The sequence below is a fragment of the Chanos chanos genome, chromosome 7 (assembly GCF_902362185.1).
Source record: "Chanos chanos chromosome 7, fChaCha1.1, whole genome shotgun sequence".
NCBI classification, from domain to species: Eukaryota; Metazoa; Chordata; class Actinopteri; order Gonorynchiformes; family Chanidae; genus Chanos; species Chanos chanos.
The window spans coordinates 40,990,640-41,004,871 of record NC_044501.1 but is presented as its reverse complement, the minus strand read 5'-3'; positions in this window follow the sequence as shown (position 1 = coordinate 41,004,871).

Sequence of the window (14,232 nt, the reverse complement as noted above, 5' to 3'; positions counted from 1 at the left end):
TAGAGTAGAATAAAAGTTTGCTTCATTATATTGATGGATATTAATGGTGAACAAATTTTAAATCATTCCTTTTTTCTTTTTCTTTTTTTTTCCTTTTTTTCATTTTGTTTGTTTGTTATAGACCAACATAAAACACTTTAGTCTCATTTTCTGCCAAGACTATAGCAGCTAGAGTCTCAGTGTAAAATGTTTTGAGGCTAAACAAATAACACACATTACGTAATCTTGATCCATTTGAAATGAATGAGTAATTTAATCTGAGCAGACTGTCTCATGATAACTGTTAAAAAGGTTGTCGTAATTGTAAACCCAACCATAGTTTAAATCATAGTGAAATTCAGAGTGTTGTCAGCAGTAGGTGATTTGTAGCAGGATGCCATCTGCCTTGTTATCAAAATGACTGAAATGCATCCCCCTTGTCAATCTCCCACCCCCCTGTATACTCTATAGAGTAGTGTTAGTGACCATTGGGTCATCTCCCCTCTTGGAAAATAACAAATCACCCATTGGTTGTCATGGATTGAAACAAACTGAACTGAAATGTGACAGACATGAATTATAATTTCTGTGTGTCTCTCCATTAATCATGTTTAATCTGATTCAGTAACTGAGAAACATATTCTATGTAATGTTTCGGAGGCAAATGACTTTGTTACACTTGTGAACATATTTGTAAATGGTGACTGAGTTTTAAATGTTTGGTGTTTAGTCTCTTCTTTCTCTCTCCTCATTTACACAGACTTACCAACAGCTACACTGACAGTAAAACCAGACACCACTGTGTACACTGGAGAGACAGTCAGTCTGAAGTGTGAGATAGAGACTGAAAGTGGATGGAGATATAAGTGGTATAAAGGCAGTTCTCACATTAGATTGTCTCCATCTGGACATCACACTGTAAATGGAGACACACTGACCATAAATGGTGCTGCTTCCACTGATGAGGGTCAGTACTTGTGTAAGGGAGAGAAAACTTACAGACCCACATCCTCACAGTTCAGCACTGTCAGACTCACTGTGAAAGGTGAGTAAAGTATGTGACACTCTGAGGTGTGTGTGTGTGTGTGTGTGTGTGTGTGTGTGTGTGTGTGTGTTTGACAGAGAGACCAAGGGCCTGAGATATGAGGTACTCTGAGATATGTGCTGTATCTGTAATAAACTGACACCTCTCTGTGGTCGTCTCTCTGATTCTTGGAACATTTTTGTTGGTGACGTATGGAATTGAGGAAAACAGGACAGTAATGTGATTTGAATATAAATTTCCTGCACTATGCTGATGGATATCATTTTTTTTTTTTCCTATTCTTTTCTTTTTGTTTGTTTGTTTGTTTATTGTAGACCACCTCAAAACATTTTAGTCTCATTTTCTGCCAAGACTGTAGTAGCTCCAGTCTCAGTGTAAAATGTTTTGAGGCGAAACAAATATCACACATTACATAATCTTAATCAATTTTGAACAACTGAGTAATTTAACTCAAGCAGATTGTTTAATGAAAAGGCTGTGGCAATTGTAAAATGAACCATAGTTTAAATCTTAGTGGAATTATTGAAAGAAAGTGAAGTGAAATGTGACAGAGATGAATTATAATTTCTGTGTGTCTCTCCATTCATCATGTTTAAAAAGAGACAGTAATTCAGAAACATATTATATGTAATGTCTCAGAGGCAAATGACAATGAACATATTTGTAAATGGTGACTGAGTTTTAAATGTTTGGTGTTTAGTCTCTTCTTTCTCTCTCCTCATTTACACAGACTTACCAACAGCTACACTTACAGTGTACTGAGGAATATTGATGGAGAGTGAATTTTAAATACATCTATTTCTTTTTCTCTCTATACCAACAGCATTACCAACAGCTACACTGACAGTAAAACCAGACACCACTGTGTACACTGGAGAGACAGTCAGTCTGAAATGTGAGATAAAGACTGAAAGTGGATGGAGATATAAGTGGTATAAAGGCAGTTCTCACATCAGATTGTCTACATCTGGACATCACACTGTAAATGGAGACACACTGACCATAAATGGTGCTGCTTCCACTGATGAGGGTCAGTACTGGTGTAAGGGAGAGAAAACTTACAGACCCACATCCTCACAGTTCAGCACTGTCAGTCTCACTCTGAAAGGTAAGTAAAATATGTGACACTCTGATCTGTGTGTGTGTGTGTGTGTGTGTGTGTGTGTGTGTGTGTTTGACAGAGAGACCAAGGGCCTGAGATATGAGGTGCTCTGAGATATGTGTTGTATCTGTGATAAACTGACACCTCTCTGTGGTCATCTCTCTGATTCTTGGAACATTTTTGCTGCTTATGTATGAGATTGAAGAATACAGGACAGTAATGTCATCTGTGACCTTTTACAACTGAAAACTGATACACTGTACTGTACTGATGAATATTAAGGGTTGATGAATTTTAAAAGCATCTATTCTGTCTCACATTCAGTAAAGACTTTGACCTCTTACATTTTGTTGAGTGTTTATGTTGTAAAGTTAAATGTAATGAGGCACATACATTTTAAATACAATTTTGTCATCATTGTTTAACATTTGAGCAGTACCATTTGATACTGCATGTCTCTTTTCACACTGACTGATGTGTGATACAGAAATAGAGCAAATTCTTTATGGTTAATATTTTTGAGGCAAATACTTGCATTGTGTTTCTGAATGCAAACAGTGGATGTGTTCTATATATTTTCAGAGAAGTATTACTGTTTCATTCTCTTTCATTTACACAGACTTACCAACAGCTACACTGACAGTAAAACCAGACACCACTGTGTACACTGGAGAGACAGTCACTCTGAAGTGTGAGATAGAGACTGAAAGTGGATGGAGATATAAGTGGTATAAAGGCAGTTCTCACATCAGATTGTCTACATCTGGACATCACACTGTAAAAGGAGGCACACTGACCATAAATAGTGCAACTTCCACTGATCAGGATCAGTACCAGTGTGAGGGAGAGAGAACTTACAGACCCAAATCCTCAAAGTTCAGCAATGTCAGTCTCACTGTGAAAGGTGAGTAAAGTATGTGACACTCTGAGGTGTGTGTGTGTGTGTGTGTGTGTGTGTGTGTGTGTGTGTGTGTGTGTGGTTGACAGAGAGACCAAGGGTCCTGAGATGTGAGGTACTCTGAGAAATGTGTTGTATCTGTGATAAACTGATACCTCTCTGTGCTCATCTCTCTGATTCTTGGAACATTTTTGTAGGTGATGTGTGAGATTGAGGAATAGAATAGAATATACATCTGTTTAGCTGTTTTGATGATTATTAATGCTGAATGAATTTGAAAAGCATCTCTTTCTTTTTTCTTTTTCCTTTTGTTTATAGACCAACTCCATAGTCTCATTTCCTGCCAAGACTGTAGTAGCTCCAGTCTCATTGTAAAATGTTTTGAGGCGAAACAAATATCACACATTTCATAATCCTGATCCATTTGAAATGACTGAGTAATTTAATCTGAGCAGATTGTTTACTGATAACTGTTAAAAAAAGTTAAGGTAATTGTAAAACTAACCATAGTTAGTTAAATTCATCTTCGTGAAATTCAGTGTGTTGTCAGCAGTAGGTGATTTGTAGGGGGATGAGAGGGGATGCCATCCCCCTTGTTATCAAAATGACCAAAATGCACCCCCCTTGTTAACCTGCCATCCCCCTGTATACTCTATAGAGTAGTGTTAGTGACCATTGGGTCATCCCCCCTCTTAAAAAATAACAAATCACCTACTGGTTGTCAGGGACTGAAATAAACTGACTGAATTATAATTTATTTGTGTCCCTGCATTCATCTTGTTTAATCAGATACAGTAACTAAGAAACATATTATATGTAATGTTACAGAGCGAAATGACTATGTTACACTTGTGAAAATATTTGTAAATGGTGACTGAGTTTTAAATGTTTGGTGTTTAGTCTGTTCTTTCCCTCTCCTCATTTACACAGACTTACCAACAGCTAAACTTACAGTGTATTGAGGAATATTGATGGAGAGTGAATTTTAAAAAGCATCTATCTCTTTTTCTCTCTATACCAACAGCATTACCATCAGCTACACTGACTGTAAATCCACAGTATCCTGTGTATCCTGGAGAGACAGTCACAATGACTTGTGTAATTGGCTCTGAGAATAAGTGGAGATATAAGTGGTTTAGAGGAACCACTCAGAATGTGGTGTATACCTCTAACAGTTACACTTCACCTGTAAACACATTCACCTTCAATGTTACTGTGTCAAATCAGGATCTGTACTGGTGTCAGGGAGAGAGTAATGACAGACCCACATCCTCACAGCTAAGCAGTCTAGTTATTCTCACTGTGAGAGGTGAGTAAAGTGTGTGATACTCTAGGATGTGTGTAATATGTGTGTCTGAACTACTTTCCATTTCTGGTTTGAGATTTTTACTCTTTTAACAATATATACAATACTGTAGCAGACTTCCATGAAATTACAGTTCTGTCTGTATGTGTCTCAGGTCTGTCTCCACCAGGCTCTCTCATCATCAGTCCCCACAGAACTCAACACTTTACATCTGATTCTCTCTCACTGAGCTGTGAGGTACAGAGTAACTCTACTGGATGGACAGTGAGACGATACACAGATAATGGAAAGGTGTCAGACTGTTCATCAGACTGGGGATCAGTAACAGGATCTACATGTAGCATCAGCTCCCTCCAGTCATCAGACAGTGGAGTGTACTGGTGTCAGTCTGACTCTGGAGGGAACAGTAGTGCTCTCAACATAACAGTGACCGGTGAGTCTCAGCAATGACTTTTATCATGGGGAAGAGAATATTATTATTATCAATATTAATATCATTATTATTATTATTATTATTATTATTATTATTATTATTATTATTATTATTATTATTATTGCTGTTGTTCCTATTTTAAAGCTATATTGGAGTAAAATGTGTCCTCTTATAATATTGCATGAAAAATAAATGTCCTTCATTGTGATGTAACAACTGATGATAGACAGTGAAATAGACAAAGACACTATGTTACAAAATTATAATCCTTGTCCAAACACGCAAATCATCATAAACTGGTAAGAATCTAAAACTGTGTATAACTACTACAGCAAAGAAGATGTAATTCATTTGATATTGACCAACTATATGACTATTACATCAAAGCAGATATAAATGTTTAAACCTGTAATCAGCATCCATATTTAGAGCTTGAGCGTATTCTTTCAACAGTATATGTAACTGTGTTCTGTTCTATAGATGGTGATGTGATCCTGGAGAGTCCTGTCCATCCTGTTACTGAGGGAGATACTTTGACTCTGCGCTGTGGATATCGATATGACCCCTCAGACCTCAGAGCTGATTTCTATAAAGATGGATTAGTCCTCCAGAGTCAGACTACAGGAGAGATGACCATCCTTACTGTCTCAAAGTCAGATGAGGGTCTGTATTGGTGTAAACACTCAGAGAGAAGAGAGTCACCAAAGAGCTGGATCACTGTCAGAGTCACTGTCAGAAGTGAGAAGTAAATCTTGTCTCTTTGAATCAGTGCTGAAATACTTCAGCTCTGTATGTATATTAGTAATGACTGTGTTTGTATGTGTATGCTTTCATATACAGATATAAATGACAGCATTCTAACATTACCCACTCCACTCTCTTTCTCTCACTCTATTTTTCTCCTTCTGTGTGTGTGTTTGTGTGTGTGTGTGTGTGTGTGTGTGTGTGTGTGTGTGTGTGTGTGTGTGTGTGTGTGTGTTTTGTACACACATTTGTCTGTGCATGGTCCAGAAGCCTCCCTGTATCTCCCCAGACTGCTCTGTTCTCTACTGGTACTTTCTCCATATCTGCTGGTGACCATTGTGATTGGGGTTAAATGCTGGAGGGCTGGAGGTGAGAACTCTCTCAGTCTGACTACAGAACTTCATCTGTCTAATCTCACATTCTAAATAACCCATCTGTTTCTCTCATAACAGAGTGGTAAAAGCTGAATTCTAATAAAGGAAAACACATGAGAATGCAAAGCAAAGATTCAGGATTTTGGAGTTTAAATGATTAATTTGTCTTGCTTTTGTGTCTGTTCTACAGCTCAGTCTGATGAGGACAAGAGACAGTATGCAGTCATAGAAACTTCATAATATCTCATTTGCAAGATTATCATGTAATTCTCTGTATGACCACAGAGACAGTATAGAGTCATTTCTCCACACACTGTAATGAATGGACAGTGACAGACTATGAGGAATCTAAGACTTTGTCATTCCTGTAAAATATTTAATCTGATGTTTATCACAGTAATGGATGTGTCAGGAGTCACATTTTAAAGGAAAAAGAGAAAGTGCACTGATATGCTTGAAAAGAAGGACTCTTTAATCTTTAATTTCCTTTTCTGATTTCTGAAGCTTTCAAACAATTATTATATATTTTGGTGTTTTTAAAGAAAGTATCAAAGAAGAAATCCAGTAAACTGTGGGAAACCAAAAGTGAAACAAATCAAAATGAAAAAAAAAAACAAAAAAACAAAAACAAAAACAAACAAACAAACAAACAAACAAACAAAAATAATTCTATACAGCTAACAATAAACAAAGTGTACTCTGGCTTCTGTCGGTACAGAGGTCTAAAAACAGCAGAAAGAATTTCACCCCCTTTGCAAAATAAATACACCAGTGCTCTGATACACTGGCACTTGGACAATAGACAGGGACACAGACACAGTGACTAAAACAGGGAGCTCCCACACACATACAGTACATATAGTTTGGTGCCGACCACCAAACAACAGACAGAGGGGGTGAAAAACAGTAGAACATAACTAATATATAAATATATGAGGTTATAATCAAATAAATATAAGAACTGAGATTTTACATTATTGAACAATTGAACAATTAAAAAAAAACAAAGCAAAACACATTCTAAGAACAATTAGGAGGCATAAGGTGATGTTTGGTCCCATCAGGCATTTTATGAATGGTAGCTTCCACCACCTTCTCCCAGGAACCCACGCACCACTTTTCTTGATGGAACAACATTAAGTGATGACTCAGGCAGGTAACAATGGAACGAGTAAATGACAGAATTCTTCAGTAACTAAGTTTGTGCACTGAACATCTGAAAGTAAATAAAAGGTTGTGGAAGACTGATGGTGGTCTGTGTTATAATATATGGAATATTTATGTGTAATGTGATAAATTGGGTGGAAACTAGAATGGCACAGTGACCTACACATGCATCCATCACACACAGCCAACACATCATTGTTATGCATTTCCGTTTTTATCTACACATATCCAAATATCAGTATTGCTGTGGAAATGTTTCTATCACTTTGATGAACTTGTGCCCATTTCTGAAGAATATTTAATTTTACAGATACATTAATTTCATTTCACCTGGAAAGATGTAAACATAAAAAGCATGCTTTTTTCATTTCAACTTACCTGCATCTGATTTATTGAGAGTTCATAGCTGTTATAATAATTACTAATTATTCTAAAATGCATTTAAATGCAAATGAATGTATTGTGATGTCTTGCTTTACAGATCATTAAAGATTATTCATTCCATTCATAGTTAAGGTGTTAATGATAAACAATGTTGTATTCATTCATTTTGATGTAACTGGGCCTCTTGTGTTAAATGTAACAATAAATGACTACTTTTACTGTCAATTCTTTCACTGCATCTTATTTCTCTCTTACAGTTGTTTTCCATAATGACATTACTTAAAAGGCTAATCTAGTTTCTTGAGACACAATTTTATGAGTTTCTGGTACTGCTGCATTTGGACAAGGATCAATGTTTAAAGTCTCAAAGTCGTCTAGAACTCTCCGTAACATTCTTTAACATTGGACAAGAGAGGCCTTTGAGTCTGTTCATCACTTAGTAACTGTTTGGTTTGATCTGAGAATCTCTAACTAAATAGTGGTATAAATGCTGAACATTTACAATGGTTTCAGTTTCACTTCATCTGCAATTATCAAAATATACAGGTTTTAATAAGAAGTACATTGCTGCTTTCTCATGCTTTCACTGCAATGTGCAGAGTATGAATGAGATACATTGGAGAAATCCTCATCTAGACCAGGTCATTACTGTCTAGTCTGCAGTGCTGTGTCTCATAGGAGAAAAGCTCCCAGTGATCTGTCTGTTTATATTAAACTCCTCATCATTTCTCCTCATCACCTCCACTCACATCCTCTCCCTCTTTTACACCCTCATCAACTCCTCTCTCTGTAGAGAACAGGCCTCTGATTTGGCCACTATTCAGAACATCCTTCAGTCAGTTCGAATAGTGCCCGATCTACACAGATTTAAGTCTTTAACAGAGGTACTCAAAGAGACAATGGAAATTTCCACCAGTCAAGCCAAGACAGGACACAAGGGTCTTTGAATGCATCAGAGTTAAGTGTATATGTATGCACGTACTCACAGACACACACACACACACAGACACACACACACACACACATGCTCACACACTATAAAAGTCCCAACCATAGCACTCGTATGTCTGATTCATGAGAACATTGTAGAGGTGTGAGTTTGTGGTTTGGCTTCTGCTCTATTTCAGTCGTGTGGGTTTAGACCAATGAGGGGATGGGAGGAGGTGTTAACTGGTCTTTTGTACTTTTGATTCACTGAAATATCCAGCAGAGTGTGAGAAAGAAAGATGAACTACATTTTAATAGGTTTCACACAAAAACAGGACTCATTACATGAAAATATTATTTTACATTCACTACTACTCAGATAATTCAGTGAGAGAGCTGTCACATTAAAATGATCAAAGGCCATTCTCTTTCACTGTGATCCTCTAATTACTAATAATGAATCTAATTGTTAGTCTGTGATAATAATCATTTAATAAACTGTCATGTTGCACTTTCTGTTCTAAATGGTCCAGCATTCTCTTACTGTATCATTTAGTAGTAGACTTCCATCACTGAAACTGACAAGAGAGAGATTTAAAGAAGATGTAACACCTCCCATTACACATGTTTTTCTGTTCATATGATCTATTCTCTCTCTCTCTCTCTCTCTCTCTCTCTCTCTCTCTCTCTCTCTCTCTCTCTCTCTCTCTCTCTCTCTCTCTCTCTGTTGCTCTCTGTTAGAGGAAGAGCTCTCAAAGCTCAAATACAGGAAGAGTTTATAACACACAGTTCACATCAAACAGTATCTCACTCTCACAGCATGGAGCTCAGTCCTCTACATGTGCTGCTCTGTAAGTATTATCTCTTTTTCACTTGTTCTTTTTTTCTCTCCAGTTACATGGCACTTTTAGGGAGAAATAACTACTTTGCTTTCTGAGAGAGCAATCTCTAGCCTTTCTATGTAACTTTTAGGGTGCTGTGTTCACTCTGTGACATTCTATGAAATGCAACTCCAGAGCCATAAACTGAATATAATATCAATGATAAGTTGTGTTGCAGTGAGAAAGTGTTGTATTGTCTATGTATCAGTGAGAGAATTTGTCAGTGGGAGATTTAAGGTCGTCAGTGTCTCATGTCTTCTCTGAACAAACGATAGAACAGTTTATTCACTTCCTCTAACCCAGAGTTTATTACAACATATCAGACACTCGTTTTCTCACTTTTTTTCAGTCAGATGATGAATAAATCACAGGGTGGTGTCAGAAGTTTCAACAGTGACAATTCTTATTTTTACATTCGTTGCTTTAAAACACTTATCCGTAGCAATATTGATTATGCACGGACGGCATTGAATGGCTTTGAAACACTTGTTGTTCATGCTCAGATAATGAATAAATCATTCATGACTAGAAGGTTCAAAAGTGTCCGATATGATTTACAACTGCTATATTCTGAACATGTTTTACACTTTATCTGCAGCAGTATTAAATGTGTATGTGGTTATTGATCATTTAATCCTAAACACAGCATTCAGTGAATGAGAATGTATGAGTTTTTTTTTTTGTTTGTTTTTTTTTTTTTAATTATGGTTTATGGTGTGTGAAAGTAATTGAAAGAATATTTACCAACTGGCTACAGAAGAAACAGTTCAACACAGTAGACTCAAGAGATCAGCAGATCACACACACACACACACACACACACACACACACACACACACACACACTTATATGTATACAGGTAAAATAAATAGGGTCTCTAATAACCCCACCAATATTGTATGATGCCTGACAGCAGAGCAGAGATGAGAGTTTGTGGTTTGACTTCTGTTCTAGCTCTTAACACATGTGGGTTTAGACCAGTGAGTGTAGGAGGAGCTGTTTCATGACCATGTTCACTCCTCACCCACATTTTCAAACTCACAAAGACCCGTGACGTCAGGTTTATGCCTGATATACTGAACAGTTTAAAACTATCAGTCCTCTACATGATATAGTGACTTTGTTTAGGGGACAAAAATTGACCTATTTCATAAATATATTAGTCAGTCAGACTTTAATACTGAACTGTAATATCAAGTCATCGAGGATTTTAATGTCACAGTGTGACTGTTAAAGGCTTATATGACATGACACAATCCCTAAACCACTGATGATGAGCTGGATAATTTGATCCTATCAATACAAAACTCACATAAAAATACCAGAATTCCATTCCTCTAACCTATGAGACACCATAAAAAAAAGTTTTGTGAGATTCGTAGTTTGCAAATTTAGCTGTTCACACTTATGTCAACATGACCCATGACTTAAGGTCTCTGTGTTAAAATATCAATACCACAAGTTCTTCTCTTCTCTGAATACTTCCTCTTTCCCATAACATTTCTCAGTAAAGACTGTCACTATATTTAGGGCAGATGAGAGAAACACTCTGAAACCTCTATTAAATATTTATTTATAATCTATAGGACTCTAGATAAACTGCAGCCACCACACACCACCTGCCCCCCCCCCCCACTCTCTCTCTCTCTCTCTCTCTCTCTCTCTGACCCTCTCTCCTCCTTCTCACCTCTCTCTTTCTTTGACCCCTACTCTCACTCTCATCTGTTCTATCCCTCCCTGTTCACGTCTTTTTAACTGACTTTTTAACTGATTTCTGCTTCATTGTGAAAACATGTTGTCTAAATCAGCATAAACATTGAGAGGAAAAACATGTCTGCTGTGCTCTGAGTCTCTCTGTCACTTCTCACTTTTAGTGTGTGTGTGTGTGTGTGTGTGTGTGTGTGTGTGTGTGTGTGTGTGTGTGTCTGTGTGTGTGTGAGTCTGTATCTGTGTGTGTCTGCGTGTGTCTGTGTGTGTATGTGTGTATGTGTGTATGTGTGTGTGTGTGCGCATGTGTGTGTGTGTGTGAGTCTGTATTTGAATTTATATATTTACTGAATATGTCCATTGCCGTCTCCTCTGAGCTTGAAGAACTGTAGAGGACTATTGACAGCTCCTCCCACACACACACTGGTCTAAACCAAGGGTGTCAAAATCCAGTCCTGGAGGGCCATGGTCTTGCTGTTTTTCTTGTCGACCAAGTAAGTATGATCTCTGATTCGCTGTTTTCAAAGTGAAAATCAACAGTCGAACACACTGGCCTTCCAGGACCGGATTTTGAAACATGTGGTCTGAACACACATGGCTCAGTTAGAGAAGATCTCAAACCACAGTCAGTCATTGTGTTTAAACCATCTCATCTCTGTATGGAGAGGAATGGGGAGTGACAATATTTATCCAACGTTAGATTTATTATTACTTATTAGGCATTTAATGTCCTTTGTAAAATATATAAAATATTTTTTGATGGCTTTTTTGTGGGTGTATATGATATTTGACAGCTATGTGTATCATTGAAATCATGGCTCAGACAACAAAATTAGAAAACAAAATTAAAATGCCTGAACACCACTCCTGTCATCATAGAGACACACTGTAAATAGACATTCAAAAGATGAGCTGATGTGTGCTCTGTTGGTCACACTTGTCGACATGTTAAAATATTAGTAACACATAGCCTCCTCTTCTCTGAATGCTTCCTCTTTCTCATTTTTCAGTAAAGACTGTCACTATATTAATGGCTGATGAGTGAGAGACTCTGAGACTTCTGTTAGAAAATGTTTAATTGTTTATAGTTTTTTGGAAACTAGGACTTCTGTAACCAGAGAAGGTCCTTCCTTTGCCTCCATTTCTCTCTGTCTCATCACTCCATACTCTCTCCATTTAACTGTTCCTCTCATACCTTATCATCCATTCACACCACTGCAACACATCAATAGATTTGTTCTTACCGAAGGAAACTGTAAATTGACACAACAATGATTTTACAATCTGAATAGAATTTTTGTCGAGATGCGGTGGGTTATAATAAATGCAATTATGACTTCGGGAACAGGATTGATGAAGTGTTTATAGAAGGAGAAGTTGGACATCTGCAAAAGATACTTTGTCTTTAGATGGAGAAGTTAAAGACATAATTAACATAAACGTCAGCTAACAATTTTGTTAAGTAAAATTAAGTTCTTTATTTTTTACATACACATTAGGAACAGTGAGCAGTGATATTCAAGCCCTGCATTTGATCCATCCCACACACACACACACACACACACACACACAAACACACACACACATTAGGAGCAGTGAGCACAAACACATTAGGAGCAGGATCAGTGAACAGCTACAGAGCCGTGTTCAGGGAGCAGGTGTGGGTTAAAGGCTGTTGATTCAGGGAACTTCAGCAGTGGTTATTGAGGAGCAGTTGGGGGTTAAAGGGTGCTGATTAAGGGAACTTCAGCAGTGGTTATTGAGGAGCAGTTGTGGGTTAAAGGCTGTTGATTAAGGGAACTTCAGCAGTGGTTATTGAGGAGCAGTTGTGGTTTAAAGGCTGTTGATTAAGGGAACTTCAGCAGTGGTTATTGAGGAGCAGTTGGGGGTTAAAGGGTGTTGATTAAGGAAACTTCAGCAGTGGTTATTGAGGAGCAGTTGAGGGTTAAAGGGTGTTGATTAAGGGAACTTCAGCAGTGGTTATTGAGGAGCAGTTGGGGGTTAAGGGGTGTTGATTAAGTGAACTTCAGCAGTGGTTATTGAGGAGCAGTTGGGGGTTAAGGGCCTTGATTAAGGGAACAGCAGTGGTTATTGAGGAGCAGTTGGGGGTTAAAGGCTGTTGATTAAGGGAACAGCAGTGGTTATTGAGGAGCAGTTGGGGGTTAAAGGCTGTTGATTAAGGGAACTTCAGCAGTGGTTACTGAGGAGCAGTTGGGGGTAATGGGTGTTGATTAAGGGAACTTCAGCAGTGGTTATTGAGGAGCAGTTGGGGGTTAAAGGGTGCTGATTAAGGGAACTTCAGCAGTGGTTATTGAGGAGCAGTTGGGGGTTAAAGGGCCTTGATTAAGGGAACTTCAGCAGTGGTTAATGAGGAGCAGTTGGGGGTTAAAGGCTGTTGATTAAGGGAACTTCAGCAGTGGTTATTGAGGAGCAGTTGGGAGTTAAAGGGTGTTGATTAAGGGAACTTCAGCAGTGGTTATTGAGGAGCAGTTGTGGGTTAAAGGGTGTTGATTAAGGGAACTTCAGCAGTGGTTATTGAGGAGCAGTTGGGGGTTTTAGGCTGTCGATTAAGGGAACAGCAGTGGTTATTGAGGAGCAGTTGGGGGTTAAAGGGCCTTGATTAAGGGAACTTCAGCAGTGGTTATTGAGGAGCAGTTGGGGGTTAAAGGGCCTTGATTAAGGGAACTTCAGCAGTGGTTACTGAGGAGCAGTTGGGGGTTAAAGGCTGTTGATTAAGGGAACAGCAGTGGTTATTGAGGAGCAGTTGGGGGTTAAAGGCTGTTGATTAAGGGAACAGCAGTGGTTATTGAGGAGCAGTTGGGGGTTAAAGGCTGTTGATTAAGGGAACAGCAGTGGTTATTGAGGAGCAGTTGGGGGTTAAAGGCTGTTGATTAAGGGAACTTCAGCAGTGGTTATTGAGGAGCAGTTGGGGGTTAAAGGCTGTTGATTAAGGGAACTTCAGCAGTGGCTATTGAGGAGCAGTTGGGGTTTAAAGGCTGTTGATTAAGGGAACTTCAGCAGTGGTTATTGAGGAGCAGTTGGGAGTTAAAGGGTGTTGATTAAGGGAACTTCAGCAGTGGTTATTGAGGAGCAGTTGGGGGTTAAAGGGTGCTGATTAAGGGAACTTCAGCAGTGGTTATTGAGGAGCAGTTGGGGGTTAAAGGGCCTTGATTAAGGGAACTTCAGCAGTGGTTAATGAGGAGCAGTTGGGGGTTAAAGGCTGTTGATTAAGGGAACTTCAGCAGTGGTTATTGAGGAGCAGTTGGGAGTTAAAGGGTGTTGATT